Consider the following 23,216-nt stretch of genomic DNA (forward strand, 5'->3'; position numbering starts at 1 on the left):
TTCTCAAGATTGCTTTGGCTATTCAAGGTTTTTTGTATTTCCATACAAATTGTGAAATAATTTGTCCTAGTTCTCTGAAAAATACCATTGGTAGCTTGATAGGGATTGCATTGAATCTATAGATTGCTTTGGGTAGTATTGATTCTTTCAATCCATAAACATGGTATATTTCTCCATCTATTTGTGTCATCTTTGATTTCTTTCATCAGTGTTTTATAGTTTTCTATATATAGGTCTTTTGTTTCTTTAGGGAGATTTATTCCTAAGTATTTTATTCTTTTTGTTGCAATGGTGAATGGAATTGTTTCCTTAATTTCTCTGTTTTCTCATTGTTAGTATTTAGGAATGCAAGGGATTTCTGTGTGCTAATTTTATATCCTGCAACTTTACTATATTCATTTATTAGCTCTAGTAACTTTCAGATGGAGTCTTTAGGGTTTTTTTTTTTTCCAACTACAATTTTATTTTATTTTTAAACTTTACAAAATTGTATTAGTTTTGCCAAATATCAAAATGAATCCGCCACAGGTATACATGTGTTCCCCATCCTGAACCCTCCTCCCTCCTCCCTCCCCATACCATCCCTCTGGGTCGTCCCAGTGCACTAGCCCCAAGCATCCAGTATCATGAATTGAACCTGGACTGGCAACTCGTTTCATACATGGTATTTTACATGTTTCAATGCCATTCTCCCAAATCTTCCCACCCTCTCCCTCTCCCACAGAGTCCATAAGACTGTTCTATACATCAGTGTCTCTTTTGCTGTCTCGTACACAGGGTTATTGTTACCATCTTTCCTATGTAGAGGATCATGTCATCTGCAAACAGTAAGAGTTTTGCTTCTTCTTTTCCAATCTGAATTCCTTTTAGCCTGTCAGGCTCCTCTGTCCATGGGATTTTCCCAGCAAGAATACTGGATTGGGTTGCCATTTCCTTCTCCAGGGGATCTTCTTGGGCCAGGAATCGAACCTGGATCTCCTGCATTGCAGGCAGATCCTTTACTGACTCAGCTACAAGGGAAATCTCAGCAACATTTTCTTAATGATGTTATCTCTGGTGCACCAAGATGACTGGCTAAATGCAAATAGATGGAAGAAGTTTTCTTCTTTAAAAAAAATTCCTATTTAAAATTGATTTTGGCATCCTACAGACATGAGGATATCTATTTTTGCACCATGATACATATGAAGACTAATGTTGATGAGAATAACACAGTCCCATGGACTCAACCAAGAGTTACTTGTGTGTTGACTGATTGTAATCTTCATTTTCCCTAAAGAAGTCACGTGTGAATGCCAGCAAATAAGTCTGGCATTATTTTAACCAATACATTTGAACCTTTTCTTAGTTATATAAAAAGCAAACATCTTACCTATAAAAAGCAAACATTTTTAACATGTTGAAACTTTATAATTAGTGATAAACATGGACACTAAACGTCAGAAGTGACTCTGCATCATGATGGATACCAAGACTGAGAACCAGCCAACTTGCCCAAGCCCTTCATCTTACAGAAGAGGAGAAGGGAGATTAGTTGCTCAAGGTCACACAGAGGAGGATGACTCCGGAGTCCCTTCACTCTGGGCTCAGTCACTGAATTCTCAAACACTTACTGAGCTTCCCCTGTGTCTCATGCCCCATGTCCAGTATAATGGTGAACAGGACACTGCCTACTTCAAGGACTGGGAGAGTAGAGACTGGAATGGGAGCAACTTATGAATAAATCATCAATTACAGAACAGTTCAAGGGAGACATAAAAGGGTGGGTGGGATCTCATATCAGGGGCATCAGACTGGACTTGGAAGTGGGGCTGGGGAAGGCTGCTCAGAGGGGATGATAGCTAACCTAGGCCTGAAGAATTAATGGGAGACAAATCATATTTGACCAATTGATAATCAGTATTAAGGTAAGACTATGCCCAAAATTGGCATAAAAGAGGGAAAACCAGCTCTGGAATCTTAGCCAGAGATAGATTCTTTAGTTGAGAAATGATGAATAACAATACCCATTGGTTTATTGTTGTTAATTATTCAAAGCATCACAGGCAGATTCTTTACCAGCTGAGCCACTAGGAAAGCCCCTATTCAAAGCAAGTAATAGAATTTAATGTGATGAATGGTCACATGAGTCTATGAGGGAGAAAGGATGAGTATAATCAGCCTGTCAAAGAATGGCCTAAGATGAATTTAGAAGTAAATAAAGTGATATTATAGTGGATGTGACTCTTTTGATACTTTTTCTGAGCTATTAGAGTACCTGTGGTAGCTCAAACGCACATTGTCTATCTTTTGTTCATTAGAGAAGCAGAAAATACCATACCAGTCATGTCACTCAGTGTTCTTCCCATGACCACCTTGAATTCTAGTGCTGAAGCTCCAATACTTTGGCCACCTGATGCAAAGAACCAACTCATTGGAAAAGACCCTGATGCTTGGAAAGATTAAGGGCAGGAGGAGAAGGGGGCAACAGAGGATAAGATGTTTGGATGGCATCACCAACTCAATGCACATGAGTTTGAGCAAACTTTAGGAGATAGTGAAGGACAGGGAAGCCTGTTGTGCTGTAGTCTATGGGGTTGCAAAGAGTTGGACACAACTAAGTAACTGAACAACAACAACAACCCCACAGTCAGCCTTTGGCCTCTTTCCACAGGATGCCCCTATCTCCCCCCTGATTGCAGCTGTTGGACTGAAATTGAATGCTTTGATCCTGACCCTATAAAGCAGGGCTAGGCCGATCAGATTTTCTAATAAATGAAGTTATTAGCACCAATTTTTAACCTTCCTTGCATCCATATCCTTATCATGATCTCATTATGGGCAGAGAGTATTTGCCCATCCCTGACTTTGGGCTTGCCAAAATGTGACTTGTGTTGGCCAATGACATACAGAAGGAAGTATCACCATGCCATTCTGAGCCTAGGCTTTAAGATACCTTGTGTGTTTCTGATCTCTGTCACCCCTTGAGAAGAACTGCTCCTGAACTATTTCTGCTCTTGTAGCCTGGATCTTCGGAGAAGGCAATGGCACCCCACTCCAGCACTTTTGCCTGGAACATCCCATGGATGGAGGAGCCTGGTGGGCTGCAGTCCATGAGGTCGTGAAGAGTCAGACACGACTGAGCGACTTCACTTTCACTTTTCACTTTCCTGCATTGGAGAAGGAAATGGAAACCCACTCCAGTGTTCTTGCCTGGAGAATCCCAGGGATGGTGGAGCCTGGTGGGCTGCCGTCTATGGGGTCACACAGAGTCGGACACGACTGAAGCAACTTAGCAGCAGCAGCAGCAGCCTGGATCTTAGCACGTGTACCTGTAAAGCAGAGCCACCAACGTGAGCTAGTTAAAGTCAGCTAACAGCTGACATACAGAAACATGAGAATAAATGGTTAACGTTTTCTCATGTTTTCAACTAACTTGAGTGAAGACTGGTGCTCAGGTTGGAAGTTTATGTAGATTTATAGCTTGGTCTGCCATTTTGGACCACAAATGGGTGAGTAAAGGAAGCTGGTGTACAGAGTTAGGTAGGGAGTATAACACACATGCAGAGAGAATTCTTTAACTTTCAACAACTTTCTAGATTCAGCTTCTACAAGGCAGAAGTTATGGGAGTAAGTAGCAGGGCTCTGGTCTCTGGACTCAGTTTCCTGGCAGGTGTTTCCTCCTTTGAGATGACTGGCTATCGTTGGCCTGTCTGCAAGAAATGGGGATATCATGTTGTTTCTTCAAGTTAGGCAGAAGTATGAACAGCAGAGGGGCTTCCCAGGTGGCGCTAGTTGTAAAGAACCTGCCTGCCAATGAAGGAGATGTAAGAGACATGGGTCAGATCCCTGGGTCAGAAAGATCCCTTTAAGGAGGGCATGGCAACCCACTCCAGTATTCTTGCCTGGAGAGTCCCATGGATAGAGTAGCCTGGTGGGCTACAGCCCATAGGATCACAAAGAGCTGGACACAACTGAAGTGACTTAGCACACATGCATGAGCAGTAAAACTGAGGAGCCGAGTCAGAATATGGTCTCTACAAGGTTGTCTTAAAGCTGAGTCACCTGAAAAACCAGGACAGTTTAAATCTTTCTGATGGAGGACAGAGTCAGTCCAAAAACTAAGGAGTGTCTGGGCTTACAGCTGGGGATCAAGAATTTCCAAGGATGAATGAAGGAAGTTCAAGGAGCTTGATTTGTGTGTCCAGTTCCCTTTCCCATGTTTGCTCTGAAAATGGTCCTGTGCAAAACATACCACCTTTTCTAAGTTTCCTCTCCAGCTTAAATTATACCATCCCCTACCAGAATCCTAAGTGGTCAACCCTAATACAATATCACTCTGCCCTTCCTCTCTGCTCATCACAAAGTGGACTGAACCAAGGATGTATTCCTGCCTGACTGGAGGGAAATCAGTCCATGCAATGTGGGTGGGCCTAACCCTGGATACAGGGGTGTGCATGTGCCGGAGACCTGGCAAACAGACCAGTTCATCTACTTGGCTTCAGTGGTTGATCCAGTCTCAATTCCAGGGCCTTTGCCAGGATAAAAAGAGTCTTTCCTGGGATTTTTTTTTCCTTCCAGAAGTTTAAGGAGAGACTGTTATTTCTGCACTGGCGATTGAACTGGCAGGGTCTGAGGGTAGAACTGCTAGTTGCTATTTTGATGTTATACAGTGAAAACCTGAAGATGAATTCTGGTAATGAAAGAAGTATGGTAAAGAAGTAGGAGGGAGGGAGAGAAGGAGGAAAAGTAGGAGGGAGAGAGAGAGAGAATGAATAATATGAGTATGAGGGACAGACAGCCAAAAACCTGCAAATATTATCTGAACTTGTGGATATGGGTCAGCTAAAGCTTACACAACCCCTGGATTTGCTAAATGCTAGACCAATAAATCAGAGAAGGCAATGGCACCCCACTCCAGTACTCTTGCCTGGAAAATCCCATGGACGGAGGAGCCTGGGAGGCTGCAGTCCATGGGGTCGCTAGGAGTTGGACATGAATGAAGCGACTTAGCAGCAGCAGCAGCAGACCAATAAATGCTCTCCTCTTTTCTTTCTTGAACTAGTTTGAGTTAAGTTTCTATTACCTTAGACTGGCAGAGTCTTGATGAATGTACCAAGGCAACTGAGGGAGAAAGGAGGTGGGCCATTGTGAGGACTTAGATCTGCTTTAATTGCAAAGAGTTCAGCTCCTTCAAATACAAAAGTTGCATAAATTCTACTGAAGATGGGGAGAAAATGGTTAAACCACAAAGGAGGCCAAAGCAAAACTGATCAGGCCTAATGACATTTACATTCTGATTAGTAGATAAAGGTTTGTGTAAGATGTTTAAGACTTACTATGCTTTTGTAATTGCCAGTAGTGGGTACTGATAAAGCTACACTGCTTATAGTCAGGAATTCATGACGGGCTGAGGAGATTTTGTTTGAGATCTCTTACGCAGTTATAGTCCAGTGTTATCTGGGGTTGCAGTCATCTGAGGTCTTGACTTGGTTGGATGTCCAAGGTGATAACACTCACATGGCTGGCGTCTGATGGTGGTTATCATCTGGGAGTTCAGTTGAGGTCATCAACTGGAGCATCTCCCTATTCGTGTAGCTTGGCTCCCTCACAGTATGGCTGCCTCATGGTTATTGGACTTCTTATTTAGGGGCACAGGAGTGTTGAAATAAACAAAGCAGAAGCTGCCTTTCCTTTTCTGGCCTAGCCTCAGGGAGTTGCACATCACTTCTGTATTATTACTGTATTATGTGTGTGTGCTCAGTCATGTCTGGCTCTTTGCAACCCCCTGGATTGTAGCCCACCAGGCTCTTCTGTCCATGGAATTTTCCAGGCAAGCATAGTGGAGGGGGTTGCCATTCCCTTCTCCAGGGGATCATCCCTACCCAGTGATCGAACCCACATCTCTTGCATCTCCTGCATTGGCAGGCAGATTCTTTTCTATTGTGCCACCTGGGAATCCCATTGGCAGGTAAGTCATAAGCTTGCCTGTGTTCAAGGAGAGAAGATATAGATCCTGCCTCCTGATGGGTAAGTGTCACAAAATGTGTGGACATAAAAATAAAACTTCCACAATGACTTTCTCTATATTTGTATGTTCTATTCATGTAAATAGATCTTGCAAGGGGGAGATTTATGGTTGGTCCTTCCCCAGGTTACCTGATGTCCTTCAGGGCATGTGTCACTGAAGTACCATTTGCTCTGTTTAAAGACCTTGGGTATACACACTCTTTGTGCTGCTGCATACTTTTAGCTCAAGCCATGAATGAGAGATTAATCTTGCCTCTGTATAAGGTAGTCCTTGCCCTTTGTTCCATACCCACCCCATTCTTGTTCTCACTTTCTCTGGAGGTGATGCTACACCCTTTGCAGCAGGTGGCCCAGAGCAAGGCTGTCATCAGCCTATTCTCCCCATGAGTGCCCACTCTGAGTTCCACTCAGCTCAGCTCAGTGAATACTGCTTTGGTGTTACTCTCAGTTTCATTGCTTACAGCCCAGTGGATCTTCAGATTAGGTCACTATGGTTTATGAAAATCTCCTTCCTAAATTCTCTTTAAAGGAGGAGGAACAAAAGAGGATGGAGTGTTATCTGCCACTGACAGACATGGGAGAAAACTCTGAGAAAGTTTGATATTTTTCCTGCAGAAACTTGTGCACATGCTAAGTTGCTTCAGTCGTGTCCAACTCTCTTTGATTCTATGGGCTGTAGCCCTCCAGGCTCCTCTGTCCATGGGATTCTCCAGGCAAGAATACTGGAGTGGGTTACCATGCCCTTCTCCAGGACATCTTCCAAACCCAGGGATTGAACCTGTGTCTCTTTTGTCTCTTGCATTGGCAGGTGGGTTCTTTACCACTAGAGCCACCTGGGAAGCCCTAGGGGACATTAGCAACGCTGGCCAGTGACCTCTGAAAATAATGTTGATTCTGATTCTTTGGTGATTTTTCCAGGAAACATCTAGAAACAAAACACAACACTGAGACTTTTACTGCAGTAAAACATTTTAAAGCAAATCAAAACACAAAGAATATAATATGCAGATAGATGCAATAACTTTGCATTACTATATTTAATATTTTCAATTTTTGAAGGGATTTGGTGCGCTGCCAAAATCATCCAAAATGCTAGAATCCTGTTAGTTGTTAAGAACCAATTAGGTAGGAAGTCGTCTACTTGTAAACTAATTTTGGACCTCTAAGAGGAAAAATAAATCTAATTATTTTAAGGGGCCACAAGCTTCTCTTACACTCCTAAATATATTTATGCTACAACCAACATAGATAACACTGCCCAAAATGTAACTTTAAGATAAGACTGAACAAGAACTTTAAAGCCCCAAGGAAAATATTTATGAATAGTCTAAAAGAGGAAAATTTGTAATTTATAAAGTAGATTGGGAAATGAGATTCAAGGGGATATTATGTTCAAAGCATATGTCATAACATAGAGTGTTAGAGTGTCCTTGAAGCTTAGAAGCCAAAAGAAAAAAAATCACAAAATTAGAAAGCTAGTCCTTAGGAGTTGAAAAATGTGGTAATTATCCCAGTTGTGGTTAAGGGTACAGGTAATTCATTTTAAGTAATACAACACTGTATTTCCCTTTCTGAAATCTCACCAAAAAAGCAATTTCAGTAGGATGAAAAACAACAACTTGAAAAAATGGTTGATTTGGCTTTTTTCATCACCTCATTTACCAAATCAAAGACTGTAGACCTGCTTGTCCTGATTATGAAGAAATGTATAGACAGAAAAATGAGTCCTCCTAAAGTTAATTCAGAAGCAAATTCTAAAATTGATGGATAAAGTAAATCAACCCTGAATATTCATTGGAAGGACTGATGCTGAAGCTCCAATACTTTGGCCACCTGATGTGAAGAGCCAACTTCTTGGAAAAGACTGTGATGCTGAGAAATATTGAGGTCAGGAGAAGGGGGCGACAGGGAATGAGATGGTTGGATGGTATCACCAACTCGATGGACATGAGTTTGAGCAAACTCTGGGAGATGGTGAAGGATAAGGAAGCCTAGTGTGCTGTGGTCCATGGGGTCCCAAAGAGTCCAACATGACTTAGTGACTGAACAACAACAGCAACTAATAAGAATCCTTTTTTCAACAATTCTTGCTATAAAAATGACTGTTAGCTTGCTTTGTTCTGCCTCTGGTATTAGACCCCCTTCCTACATTAAAAAAATTTTTTTTTTTGAAGCTTAACATTGAAAAGTTTCTGGGTTCACAGGTGAAGGAAAAGAAACTATAAGAGAGGATGTATTCTAAGGCAAGAATGGGAAGTACTTCTAGCTTACTGTCTTTCTTCCTCCTGTTTTGCTGTTCATTTTTACTTTTTATTTTTCAATTGTAGTTGAAGTTGGCAGGTAAGCATTCTGGGAGTGCAGTCACTTTGCTGATCTCTAACCTAGACTTCTCTAGACTTCAGATCAGATCCAAATCCCATCCAAGACCTCTACTTGGAGGGCACAAAGGCACCTCAAACTCAAAGTGTCCAGTGCAGAAGTCATCATTTATCCCTTCCCTACCATGTACTCTTAACTTCTCTTCCAACAGAACATTCATATAGCAACCAAAGTCTTCTTTCCATACATGAATCAAATCATGACCTTTGTCTGCTTAAAACTCTCAATGGCTCTTAGAGTAAAGACCCAAATCCTTAACAAGACTTGTATGACTTGGTTCCTGCTGACTCATCATACTTCTTTCCAGGGACAGACACTGAGACAAAGTTTGGCATACACAGTGTTTACAAATAAACACCAGTATTTGTGAAAGGAAATGAAGTAGCAGCAGCATAAGGCGGAGGAAGAAGTCAAACTTTGATTCAGGGTCACTAAAGCCTCAGCCAATCCAGTGGGGAGCTCCAGTGTGAGTTTTGCTTATCAGACTTTTCAAGCCTCTGGCCTTTAGATCTTACCTAGAATGAACTCAGGCATGACCCCAGGCAAAAACTCTGGCAAAGTGTATCTCTGCAGCCCTGGCAGATCTTGGAAGAGTAGACAGCTGGGGCAAGTCCTTGGCATGTGTGGGGTGGGAGGCTGTTCTGGGGGGTTCTGGGTGGTCCTTCTCTATATATACCATACCCATACTCCAGTCATACTTGATTTTTCCACTTCCTCACTCCATTCCATCTTTCGTGTCCGAAAGATGGGAGAGCACTTTCTCCCTTCTTACCTTTGTGTCTACTATTTCTGTTCCAAAGCACTCCCCTTCCTTATACACCTCGTTACCTCTCATAGCACGTTTCATAGTCTGTGATTTGTACTATTTTGACTAATTGTTCTGCTTATCTCCTCTACTATTTATACTATAAACTTCATGATGAAGGCAGAATTGGACAGAATTTATCATCAGAGACTAGTGGCATGCCTAGCATATAATAAACACTCCATAACTGTTTGTTGAATGAATAAATAAATGTATGATTGAAAAGGCAACCTGGAGGTTCTAAGATCATGCTGAAAGAAGTATCAGGAGGTGGGAGAAGGGCCATAGTGGAAAGATGGGATGGAGTTAAACTAGTTCATACAGCCGCTCTTCAATAATAAAGCATCTGTTTCTATGCAGAAATTAAAAATATAAATTATTCTACTTTTATGAGATCACCATTTTCCTAATGCTGTTGAACTGAACATAGATTTAGAATATGGTCAGCCATTTCTGTGGTAAGAAGTCCTGGTCAGAGTTATCCTTTTATTTTTTAGCACTAAATCTCATGGGAATTTTTATTCAAATTTATGATATTATGACTGTCAGAAAGCTCAACAATCTGTCAACCTCCTTTTAGGGGCTTCTGTAGATCAAGAGGTATAAGACCCATAGTCTGATTAGCCTTGAAATAAACCTCATTCAGGTCCTTGCATAGCAGCTCCAGCTCCACAGGGGCAGAAGGATCTTAACTTTCTTCAGTTCAGTTCAGTTGCTCAGTCATGTCCGACTCTTTGCAACCCCATGGACTGCAGCACGCCAGGCTTCCCTGTCCATCACCAACTCCTGGAGCTTGGTCCAACTCAGGTCCATCGAATTGGTGATGACATCCAACCATCTCATCATCTGTCGTCCCCTTCTCCTCCTGCCTTCAGTCTTTCCCAGCATCAGGGTCTTTTCCAACGAGTCAGTTCTTTGCATCAGGTGGCCAAAGTGTTGGAGCTTCAGCTTCAGCATCAATCCTTCACTGATCCTAAATCCAGGAGGCCCAGCCTGGCAGTCATTCAGACCTGTCCCACGGGCAGGCAGGGTGGAAACAAGCATAGTAATCATTAGCTCAATATATGCTGGGCTTGGTTAAGATCCCATGTGGGAATTCTTTTCTAACTTATTAGGTGACAATTTCTTATTTCCTAAGAAATAAATTTTTCAAGTAGAGAATCTTCAGAAAAATCAGTAGAGAAATCAGGAAAATGAGACAACATAATTCCCCTGCAGGAATTAATGTTTAACAATCAACAAAAAAGATGCTACACTTTGGAAGGAATCTACTGACATCAAATGGAAAGAGAGAGCAGGAAATGCTGACACACCAAGTGGGAGATTTTGGTCGACATTTTCGGAGCAGTGCTTTCCTGGTGGCTCAGACAATAAAGAATCCACCTGCAATGCAGGAGACTTCGGTTTGATTCCTGGGTTGGGAAGATCCCCTGAAGGAGGAAATGGCAACCCACTCCGGTATTCTTACTTGGAGAATTCCATGGACAGAGGAGCCTGGCAGGCTACAGTCCACGGGGTCACAAAGAGCATTACTGAGTGACTAACACACACACACCAATGTAGAAAATGGTCATGGTCTAATCAGTCTTGTTTGCAACTGTTGTCACCTAATAAGTGTGTGTTTGTGGCCTTATCTGCTGCCAGCAGTGAGTCATGCTCACGAATGAAATAAATATTAGTCAGTTTGTATGCATAGAATGAAGTGAAAAGAAAGCAAAAGTTTAGTTGCTCAGTCATGTCTGACTCTCTGTGACCCCATGGAGAATAGCCCTCCAGGCTCCTCTGTCCATGGAATTCTCCAGGCAAGAATACTGGAGACAGTAGCCATTCCCTCCTTCAGGGAATCTTCCCAACCCAGGGACCAAACCTTGGTCTCCTGCATTGCAGGCAGATGCTTTACCATCTGAGCCACCAGGGAAGTGCCATGCATAGTATAGTTTACACAGATCCTGTGAATTGTAGTCCAAGAAATAACAAGTTTAGGGAGCAAAATAAGTCCTTAACTTGGCAGTTTTGATGTGTGATTCTATGTAGTACTATTAACTTTGCTAAGAGACAGAAATGTTATTTGAATACTACCCAATGATGTTTGCTGGCATTTTCCAGGCTGAATATCTGCTATTGGCCACAGTTCCTTGTAAATATTACAAAACTTAATATTTCTTAGTTATTAAATATTTCTTTCCAGATATAAGCAATAATGAATAAAGAGTAAGAGGAATGTTGGAAGTATTTTATTTATTTTTTTTTTGATCTTAATTTTTTATTTATTTTTTTAAATTTTATTTTATTTTTAAACTTTACATAATTGTATTAGTTTTGCCAAATATCAAAATGAATCCATCACAGGTATACATGTGCTCCCCATCCTGAACCCTCCTCCCTCCTCCCTCCCCATACCATCCCTCTGGGTCGCACGATACTGGAAGTATTTTAAAAACAGCTTTTGATTTGAAATATTCTTGAGATTATCCCAGAATTCTGATTTCTCATTGCAGAACTCCAAAGATTAAAAAACTTAGGAATTCAAAAACACTAGCCTGGCATAAACCCCAAGCACCTTCCTTGTCAGGTCCGTCAGGTAGGTCTCAGGTGGGTTGCTGAGTTTCTGGCTTGAATCCTGATTTGGGGGCTGCTTTACTATTCTAAGTCTGATACCATCCTGAGCTCCAGCTTTCTTAACACCCTAGGTTCACCTTCTCTACCTTTGGCATTGGACATTACTCTTTCATATCCCATGCTGGAACTGGGTTCTTGAGTCCCCGAAATGGACCACCTGAAGAATTGTGTGCCTGTTATTCTCTGTTAATGTCTTTCCCCTGGGTCTAGGTCCATTTTCTCCCCACTTGTCTGCCCTGTTCTGTGTTACAGGAGGCTTACACTGGTGGACTGCTTCACCTGGGCTCCCTCTGGGTTGGATTTTGGCTCATGGGTCCAGTCCACTGCCTGTTTTTATGAATAATGTTTGATCAAAACACAGCTACATTCATTTGTTTGCATATTATCTATGGCTCTTTTCATGCTACAGTGGCAGAGTTGAGTAGTTGTAACAGACTGACTGGATGGCTCACACAGCCTAAAATATTTACTATCTGACCCTTTATAGAAAATGTTCACTGACCCCTAAGTTAGGCAGTAGATCGGAGGCTCTGGCATTCCATGAGCCTCTGGCATTCAGAGCTCAGCTCTGAAATCAGCAGCACCTCTCCTGGGCTAGAGTTTCCTACAGAAGGCCTCTCCTCCAAGGCTCCAGCTTTCCTGAGCTGAAGGCCTAAAGGTAGTAGTGACTTCCTGCTGTAGATAGTCTCTGGATGACTCAATGTCCCTTGTTTGATCCCTTAATTCTCAGTTTTGTAAATAGACCTTAATTAAAGTCTCTTCACTGCCATGGGTAAAGGTGATTTGCCTATTGGCTAGCTCAGTGGGCTTCACTGCTGAGTTAGTGTCCCCTGTTCAGGCTTTGTCCTTAAGAATAGCTAATCCTTTTTCATTGTTGAACCATCCTCAAAGTCCCAGCATGCTCTGTGATTGAGTCTTGTATGTAATATACAAGATGCCGGTAAATCTCCTTATACTTTTCTCTAGTAAAATATGATGAGTGTAGGAATATCCATGAGTTAAGCTGGTTTTAACTTCTCTGCTGGTGTCCAGATCAATTGCTTCTAAGACAAGTTGAAATAGTTTCTTCTTTCAAGTCTTATACTATCAGAAGCACAAGTGAGTCTCTCTCTAGACTTGCAGGGTTTGGGTTGGCATGGGGCTGCTATGACAGCAACTCTAAATCTGACTTCTTACAGTTTTTATTGGATGAGATGACTTACAAATCTCTTGTCTCACTATCCCAATAATCTGTGCTTGCTGGAATTTCTTTCTCTGGAAATTATAGAAGAAATGATTTTTTTTACAATGTTGACTATAACCCAAGTTGCTCCAAAGTTTTCCCAAAAATTAAAACATAATTTTCACATTTTCTATTAGGTTTGCTATCTGCAACATTAACTGCAGAACATAAAACTTGACCAAGAAGATTATGAAAGGGACAAAATTTCAAAATAAGTAATACCCAAGAATGAAAGTCATATATGGATCTAGACTTCAGTGATCTTGTTTCTCATCTTGCTTCTGCCTCTCTGTTAGACTATTTAAAATTCTCTATATAATAACTAGTTAAATAAAATCTACACTCCTATTCAAGGAGAGTTATATACATTTTAGGAATGTAAGGGCTGCATTCTACAATATTGGTGTTCTACAGTTGGTTGTTGTTAGTTATGGGTACAATGATGTGAGGATAGTAAGTACTAAGCAAACTTAATAACTAACACCTACTTAGTTCTTTATAGTTTACAAAGCATTTCCTCATTCATTTCTTACTGATACTCATAATAACCTTGTCAGGTTAATTCCCACTTTGCAAACAAGGATATTGAGGCTAATTTATTTTTTCAATGTAATATATCTGGTAAGTTTTCGTATTGCTAGTGGGCTTAAGGCTAGTGTGGAGTCGAGGGAGTGGGACCTCCAAGAGGAAGAATTGCAAGTGTGGCAAACTGAACCAGCTGCAAGGAATAGTCCCAGCATGAATACCTAGATAGGCTGATCCCAGGAGCTGACAGGTAGAGCAAATTTAGGCAATAATCAGTATCAAGAGAGAAGCTACTCTAGATTATGAATCACAGCAGTGGAAATAATTAGACCCTGAGCTATTCTGGAGTTTAGAATAGAATTCCAGATTTCTATGGAACTCCCATGTTGGCCCAGTGCCATCAACTGGGCCAACATTGGAGGCAGTGAAATGCCTACCAGTAGTGTTAATTCTAGGTTCCACCCATAGATGTGCTGACTTCTGTTATATATCCTGCCTGTTTCGTTGACTGCCTCTATGAGTAGGCACTTTGAAGGCCAGGGCCAGGCCAACATATGGCCTATTATTGTGATATTTAATAAAGTTAGACTGCAACATTAATTGTTCTAAAGCCCAATCATATATTTTATCATCTCCTCCCTCTTACACTGTTGGTGGGAATGCAAACTAGTACAGCCACTATGGAGAAACTGTGGAGATTCCTTAAAAAACTGGAAATAGAACTGCTGTATGACCCAGAAATCCCACTGCTGGGCATACACACTGAGGCAACCAGAATTGAAAGAGACATATGTACCCCAATGTTCATCGCAGCACTGTTTACAATAGCTTGGACATGGAAGCAACCTAGATGCCCATTGGTAGACAAATGGATAAGAAAATTGTGGTACATATACACAATGGAATATTATTCAGCTATTAAAAAGAACACATTTGAGTCAACTTTCTTCCAATTTTACTTCTTTTCTAAAATATCTATTCTTAGTTTCAAAGACCACTTGAAACATGATTGTGTCTCATATTTTCCATGGATATAAAAACTCTTTAGAGCTTTATTGTTTAATACGGTAGCCATTAGCTATCTGTGGCTATTGAGTACTTGAAATGTGTGTGTGTGTGTGCATGCTAAGTCACTTCAGTTGTGTCTGACTCTGTGCAACCTCATGGACTGTAGCCCACCAGACTCCTTTGTCCATGGGATTCTCCAGGCAAGAATACTAGACTCAGTTGCTATGTCCTCCTCCAGGGGATCTTCTTGATCCACAGATTGAACCTGTCTCCTGTGACTCTTGCATTGCAGGCATATTCTTTACTGTGAGCCACCAGGGAAGCCCCATTTGAAATGCGGCTACTCTTAACTAAGATATACCATAAGTATACCTGTGGCAGATTCATTTTGATATTTGGCAAAACTAATACAATTATGTAAAGTTTAAAAATAAAATAAAATTAAAAAAAATTTGTTAGGAAAAAAAATAAAAAAATAAAATATATAATGGATGTTGAAGACTTAGTATGAAAAAAATGTAAACTGTCATTAATTTTGATGTTGATCATATGTTGAAATACTACTATTTTGGAGATATTAAGTAAAATATATTATTAAAATTAATCTCACCTGTTTCTTTGGATTTTTTTGGTGTGACTCCAAGAAAATTTAAAATTACACAAGTAGCTAATGTTATATTTCTATTGGATAGTGCTTCTTTAAGGAGAAGCACCAAGTTCCTAAAGGATTGCTCCCTTTCAGCCTTTGCCAAATAATTCTCTCTCCTCTAGGCTAGTTCTAACAAGTCAAATAATGCAGATTTCATAATTGGAAGGAAGGCTGCAAGTCATTTGGAAATTAGGTGATGAAACCGCATGACAATTTGCTTTCCTGAGCCCTTCTTATTCCAAATGGAATAGTCACTGCTCTGTTCTCTCCTCTAGCTAATTTACATCTTATTTTCTTTCTGTCAGGAGTGTCATTTCCTGTGATTGATGAAACCATCTTTGCTAAATGCAAAAACAAGGCCACCACGTTACTCAAACTGGATTCACTACAAATATTTCCATCCTCTGGATCAGAAAGAATTCATATAGTTGCTTGAAAACCCTTTGAAAAATCACAATGTTTGGTTCCTTTCAGAAATTTAAATCAAGACTACAGGAACAAGAAAATATCATTACCATTACAAATATGAAAAAAACTGAGACTATCTGGCAGAACAATTTTTCTTTTATCTTAGGTCATGTTTATACATGGCCTCTGAATTTGCCATTTTTTGACTCAAGGGTTTTAGAGTCAACTTAATGATGGGTTTCTATACAATTAATTAGATTGACAGTTCAATAGAGTTAATTCATTTAGAGTTGATTCAGTTTTTAGAGGTGATTTTTATAAGCCCATAGCCTTCATTTATGAACACATCTAAGTCACTAACAGCAGTGTTAGGACTTTAGAGTTGTTATTACCTGAAAATGAGGAAGACATGTTAACCAAAAGGAAACAGACCTTTTCTCTTTAGGAAACAGCTGGGACCAACCACATGGTTTTATATACTCCCATGACTGCCATTTTCCTGCTTTTCTTGAGTTTCTTTTAAATTATCTTTATCAAATTTAGTAAAATGTCAGTACCTCAGAATTGTTTATTATTTTGTATTAAGTTGCATATAGTAAAATTCACTTTAGATTTGTAACACAGGCATAGATTTTTGTAACCACCACTAACAGGATATAGAAAAATTCCTGTACCCCTCGAGATTCTCTTTTGCTACCTCTTTGCATTCAGACACTCCTTCTATCCACAGTCCCTGGCAACCACTGAGAGGTTCCATGTTCCTATAATTTTGCCTTTTAGAGAATACCGTATGAATGGAATCATATAGTATGTAACCTCTTGAGACTGATTTATTTTAATTAGCATAATGTATCTGAGGATTCATTCATGTTGTTGAAGCTATCAATAGTTTGCTCCTTTTTACTGCTGACTACAACAGTATGTTTATCCATTCACTTAATGAGGAATATTTGGTTTGCTTCCAGATTTTGGTAACCACAAATAATGCTGCTGTAAATGTTCATATATAGGTTTTTGTGTGAATGTAAGTTTCATTTCTCTAGAGTAAATACCTAAGAGTGGGAAAGCTGGGTCATATGATAAGTGTATGTTTAAATTTATAAGATTTTGCCAAACTGTTTTCTAGAATGGCTAGGCTATTTTGCATTCCCACCTATGAGAGTTCCAATTGCTTTGAAGCCTCAGTGGCACTGGGTATCATCAGTATTTTTTATTTAACCCCTCAGATAGGGGTATAATGGTATCTCACTGTAGTTTTAATTTACATACCTTTAATGATGAGTGATGTTGAGCATCTTTTTATGTAATTATTTGTCATCTGTGTATCATCTTTGGTGAAATGTCTATTCAAATCTTTGCCCAGTTTTAAAAATTTGGTTATTTTCTTACAGACTTCTGAGTTATACATCTTTTATCAGATATGTGAATTTCAGATATTTTTCTCAGTCTGTGGCTTGTCTTTTCACTTGCTTTATAGTGTCTTTCACTTTCAGAGAGAAAAATTTTAAAATTTGGGAGATGTACACTTTTTCAATTTGTTTTCTCTTATGGACTTTTATGGTGCTTTTGGTGTCATATCAAAGAAATCTTGGTGTCATCTAAGGCCACAAGGAGTTTTCTCTGTTTTCTTCTAAGAGTTTGGGTATTTGATCCATTTTGAGGGTTTTGTTTTTGTTTTGATTTTTGTATACAATACAGGTTAAGGTTCAAGTTTTTTTCATATGGGTATGCAATTGGTCCACCATGTTTTGTTGAAGACTATCTTTTCTCTAATGAATTGCCTTTGCAACTTTGTCAAAAGTCAATCAACCTCACTTAATATGGGCCTCTTTCAGGACTATTATTTGCATTGATCTACATGTCTATCCTTCATCTATCCTTTGGTCAATATCAATCTGTCTTAATTACTGTAGCTTTAGAGTATGTTTTAATATTGGGTAGTGTGAGTCCTTCAAATTTGTTCTTCTTAAATATTGTTTTGGTCATTCTACTTCTTTTATCTCTCCATCAAAATTTTAGTCATATTGTCTATATGTGTAGAGAATCCCAATAGCATTTTCATCAGGGTTGCTTAAAACATAAACACCAGTTAGGGGAGAATTGACATTTTAACTATGCTGAGTTTACTTAGGGCTTCCCAGGTGGCTCTAGTGGTAAAGAACCTGCCTGCCAATGCAGGAGACATAAGAGATGTGGGTTCAATCCCTGGGTCAGGAAGATCCCCTGGAGAAGAACATGGTAACCCACTCCAGTATGCTTGCCTGGAGAATCCCATGACAGAGGAGCCTGGCAGGCTACAGTCCATGGGGTTGCACAGAGTTGGACACGACTGAAGTGACTTAGCAGGTATGCATGCAAGACATGAACATGGATGTCTCTCCATTATTTAGCTCTTTTTTAGTTCTGTCATTAGTGATTTGTAGTTTTCCACATATAGATCCTATATGTTTCTAAGAGATTTATACTGAAGTATTTAATATTTTTCAGTTCAGTTCAGTCACTCAGTTGTGTCCAACTCTTTGCGACCCCATGGACCCCAGCATGCCAGGCCTCACTGTCCATCACCAACTACCAGAGTTTACCCAAACTCATGTCCATTGAGTCGGTGATGCCATCCAATCATCTCATCCTCTGTCGTCCCCTTCTCCTCCTGCCTTCAATATTTCCCATCATCAGGGTCTTTTCAAATGAGTCAGCTCTTTGCATCAGGTGGCCAGAGTATTGGAGTTTCAGCTTCAACATCAGTCCTTCCAATGAACACTCAGGACTGATCTCCTTTAGTGCTATTACAAATGATAATTTTCTTTAAATTTAAAATTGTAGCTGAACATCACTACATATGGGATGCAATTCCTATCCTATGAATTTTGTATATTAAGCTTGCTTATTACTTCCAGGAGATTTTTTGGAGATTCTTTGGGATTTTATGCACAGGTAATCATGTCATATGCAAAGAATGTCTTCCTTTCCAAATCTATATACATTTATTTCTTATTCTTGCATTACTTAGGACTTTCAGTAGGATGTTGAATAGTTGAGAAAGGATGTTCTTGCCTTGTTTCTGATTTTGGGGGAAAGTGTCCATACTTGAGTCCAGTCTCAAGTATGATGGTAGCTATGGATATCTTGTAGATATTATTTATAAAGTTGAGAAAGTTCCCCTCTTTTTCTAGTTTGATGAGTTTTTTTTTAAATTACAAATGGGTTCTGGATTTGTCAAATGCTTTTTCTGCATCTATTGATATGATCATATGATTTTACACTTTTAGACTGCTGACATTATGGATTATGTTGATTGAATTTTGAATGTTGAACTAGTCTTGCATTCCTGAAATAAATCCCATTTGGTCATGATGTATACTTTTTAAAAACACATTGTTGGATTCTATTTGTTAATATTTTGTTGAAGATTTTTGCATCTATGTTCATGAGAGATACTAGTCTATAGCTTTCCATTCTAATGTCTTTATTTGGTTTTAGTATTAGGACAATGCTGGCTGCCTGGAATGAATTAGGAGGTATTACCTTTGCTTCTATTTTCTGGAAGATATGGTGGAGAATTGGTATAATTTTTTCCTATAAATTTGGTTGAATTCACCAGTGAAATTAGCTGGATTTTGTGCTTTCTCTTAAAAGATTATTAATTGTTGATTTAGTTATTCTAATATGGTTATTCAACATCCCTAATTTTCCTTTTGTGAGTTTTGGTAGTAGTTTGCATCTTAATACGAGTAGGTCCATTCAATCTAAGTTATCAAATATGTGGGCATAGAGTTGTTCATAGTGTTTATTTATTGTCCAAATTTCCCTCTACATACTTTTTCTTGCATCTTACAATTTTGATAAGTTGTATTTTTATTTAGTTCCACAAATAGATCCTGAACATATTTTGTTAGATTTATACCTATATATTTCATAGAGGGGCTATTGTAAATGGTGTTGTTTTTAAATTTTAGTATCCAGTTGTTCCCAGGTGACTCAGTGGTAAAGAATCTGCCTGCCAATTCAGGAGACGAAGATTCAATCCCTAGTTTGGGAAGATCCCCTGGAGGAGGAAATGGCAACCCACTCCAGTATTCCTGCCTGGAAAATCCCATGGACAGAGGAGCCTGGTCGGCTAGAGTCCATGGAGTCACAAAGAGTCAGACATGACTGAAATGACTTAGTGCATGTAATATGTACATCCTACTCACCTTTTCCTTATTCACAGAAGCTCATGACACTAAGAATTATTTAACAGGTAAATATCAACTGACTGGACGATGTAAGTGAAGAGTGAAATGTCATTATTCAATAAAATGATGTTAGTAACTCCACAATGTTCTTCTGAGACAGATAAGCTTGATCAGTTATAACCACTTATAAACATTGAAAAGAATTGTGTAAATATCTTCATACCTCTGAGAATAAATTGGCCATTAAAAAAAAGACAACAAAATAATAAACCAATAGAAAAAACTTCCAAAATATTTTTTAAAAAGAAACATTGCTATATACTGGTTACCCTCTTTCTCTCTGGTTTAAATTCAAGCACTGTGGAAATATGTTAAATAAGCACATTTAGCATACTTGGTTTATGAAAATGCCTTTTGTCAGTTTGATGTAAACTGCATTGAGGGAAATAAACAGTAAAATCTAGAATTAATGTTCCCAATTGCAATTGCTGGGAGCAGGAGAGGATAGTGAAAAACCTCAAGTAGAAATGACACTAAAAAATAAATCCTTCCTTCCAGCCTGTCTGGTATCTATTTCCCAAAGCACTGAGCATTTGTTGTCTTTCATCTGAAATAGATGGTTTTGTCTTGCTGGAGCTTACACATATGTACATTTGTTTATTCTTTGAAGGTGATTCTTCATCATAAGGTATTGGAAACAGATTCTCTAGGGAAAACATCTGCTCAGCTATAATGCTAGCATCTGCCAAGTTAGGTGTATGAAGAAAAAACGAACTTTATCTTAGTGGTTCAGGGACCTCAAATCCACAGTCTAACATAGTAACAAAGGCAGACGAACTGCATCTTTCCTCCATTGCTCCTGCGGTAGCCTGGCCCTGGTCATGCCAGGTGCAGAACACATAGTGAGATGACGCTGGTCCTCGGGACAGGAGTCAGTTCTGGAGGTGGAAGTCATTTGGTCAGCTTAGAGAAAGGGCTTCAGATGAAACTAGACACTGGCTCTGCTTTCATGTTTCCTTAGAGCTTTCCCTGTTGCTCTGGGTAGGGGGATAGCAGAGGTGTGTGGGCTTAATGTTTATGGATCAAAGGTCTTGGGTCTGGCACAATGTGAGAGAGTTGTAGCGTAGTGGATCAGAGTATGGGCACTAGAGCCAGATTGCCATGGTTTAGGTGCTCGGCTCTGCCACTCACTGTGTTACTTGGAAACCCAAGTTAATATTGGAAAAGATCCTTAATCTTCCCGAGTCTGTTTCCTCATCGGTAAAACAGAGATGATTATTTCAGAAATGGACATAAATTAACTAGAAGTGTAAAGGCATTGTATGCAATCTGGGCATATGTGTTCTTAGAACTGTTTAAAATGAATAGCAAAATAGTTATGACTTTCTTAGTTCAGTTCAGTTAAGTTGCTCAGTTGTGTTTGACTCTTTGCAACCCCATGGACTGTAGCACGCCAGGCTTCCCTGCCCACCACCAACTCCTGGAGCTTGCTCAAACTCATGTCCTAGTTTTCTTCCCAACCCAGGGATCGAACCCAGGTCTCCTGCATTGCAGGCAGATTCTTTACCAGCTGAGACACAAGAAAAGCCCATGTCCTAGTTAAAACCAGGTAATGACTAGCTTTTTGGTAAAAGTCCCCCTTGGTAGATGATGCTGAGCCTCCAAAGGATTTTAATCTACATTTCTCCCCACTTTACCCCAACTCTTTTTACTCCAACAGAATCTATAACTTCCTTCACCTATAGTGTGTCCTCCCTGTCCTGGGGATAGTGAACAACTTGAGTACTTCCTGGAATTTGCAGAGTATTTATAAGACCTGAGCTGATGGAGCTTCAGCTCCCACTCCATTGTCATTCCACACATATTTTATGAGGTTTTCTGGAAGACAAGGCATTTTGGTGCTGAGTAGGAGTTTGGTGCTGGCAAAAGCAAGTTTTGGTTCTAAAGTCTGTTCACTGTCCTATTGCTCTTGATTAACCCTTATCTGATTCTGCATTATGCATTGAACTCTGTGCTAACAGCTTCTTTTGCTCCTTCTTCTCCATTGTTCCTGTATCTACAGTAATGCTGCTCCACATTGTTGTCATTCTTAGAGTCCACAATGAGATGTCAGCTTAGAAACTTATACAGTTGAAATGAGATTTCTGTTTGAGAGTTCAACTGTAAAGGTCATATGCAGTAGATCAGGGGGGATAATTAGTGCTTTAAAGAGGCAGCAGGGCTCTCAGACCAGCAAAGCTGGACAGCAAATGGAAGTGCTCTGTTAACATTTGTGAAGGACAAAACAGCCTGGGTGGTGGTGGCTTCTTCCAAGTGCAGTACAATACAGAGGGAATTAAGGCCAAGTAGAATGACAGGTGGGCTTCTCATGTGGTGCTAGTGGTGAAAATCCTGCCTGCCAATGCAAGAGACGTAAGAGACATGGGTTCAATCTCTTAGCTGGGAATATCCCCTGGAGGAGGGCATGGCAGCCCACTCCAGTACTCTTGCCTAGGAAAGCCCATGGACAGAGGAGCCTATTGGGCTATACAGTCCATATAGTCGCAAAGAGTTGGATATGACCAAAGCGACTTAGCGTGCACGAGAATGACAGGTAGAGCATCTTTGGCCAGACTCCCTGTGCTGGGGGAGGGTACTCAGGCTACTTCAGCTGAGGAATATTTCTCAGGATCAGCTAAAGTTTTCTTGAGTGACTCCATAGTCATCAAGATCTCTGGCCTCCCATGTATAAAGATAGGGTATGTGCTGATCTGCCATTTTGAATCTTCTGTTACTCTTGACATTTGTATTTCTCATTGTAAATGCATGAGTCAGCATTTTGTTGGGTCTTTCATCTTAGTTCCATGAGCTTAATGAGTTTGAGGATGCATCTTAGAATGGGGGTTATGACCCATGTCCAGACAAATGAAGTTCCTGGATCTGCGACCTAAGGCCTAGGCCTGGTTTGATGACATTATTGTCCAGTACTTGTTAACTTTGACAAAAAAACAAGCTCTTGCCTAAATTGTGACATCACTTTCCTAACAAATTTCCCATGTTCCTGCCTCTTGTTTCCTTACCATCTAGTTCATCCTGTACCTAACTTCTTGCCCCAAATTTTTGCTCCTATGTTTTTCTCAAGAAGCTATAATGGCTATCTACTGCTCTCTGAAAGAATTTGAAGGAGATTATAAAATATATCCACCAAACAATGTTTTGTCCCATCCTGACTGCCAAACTACCAGAAATGTTACCACCAGAGCTTCATTCCTTTTAGTTTAAGGTCCAGAATTTTGGAGCATTTTATTTCTATTGTCTTCTGATCTCCACTGCTTTTTATCAGAAGTCAGACATCATTCTTACTTTTGTTACATTGTATATAAATGTGCTTTTTTTTTTTCTTCTGGCTACCTAAAAAATTTTATTTCTGGTTTTCAG

The sequence above is a fragment of the Bos grunniens genome, chromosome X, assembly GCF_055505025.1.
Source record: "Bos grunniens cultivar Pamir isolate PY7600 chromosome X, Bosgru_T2T1.0, whole genome shotgun sequence".
Lineage (NCBI taxonomy): Eukaryota > Metazoa > Chordata > Mammalia > Artiodactyla > Bovidae > Bos > Bos grunniens.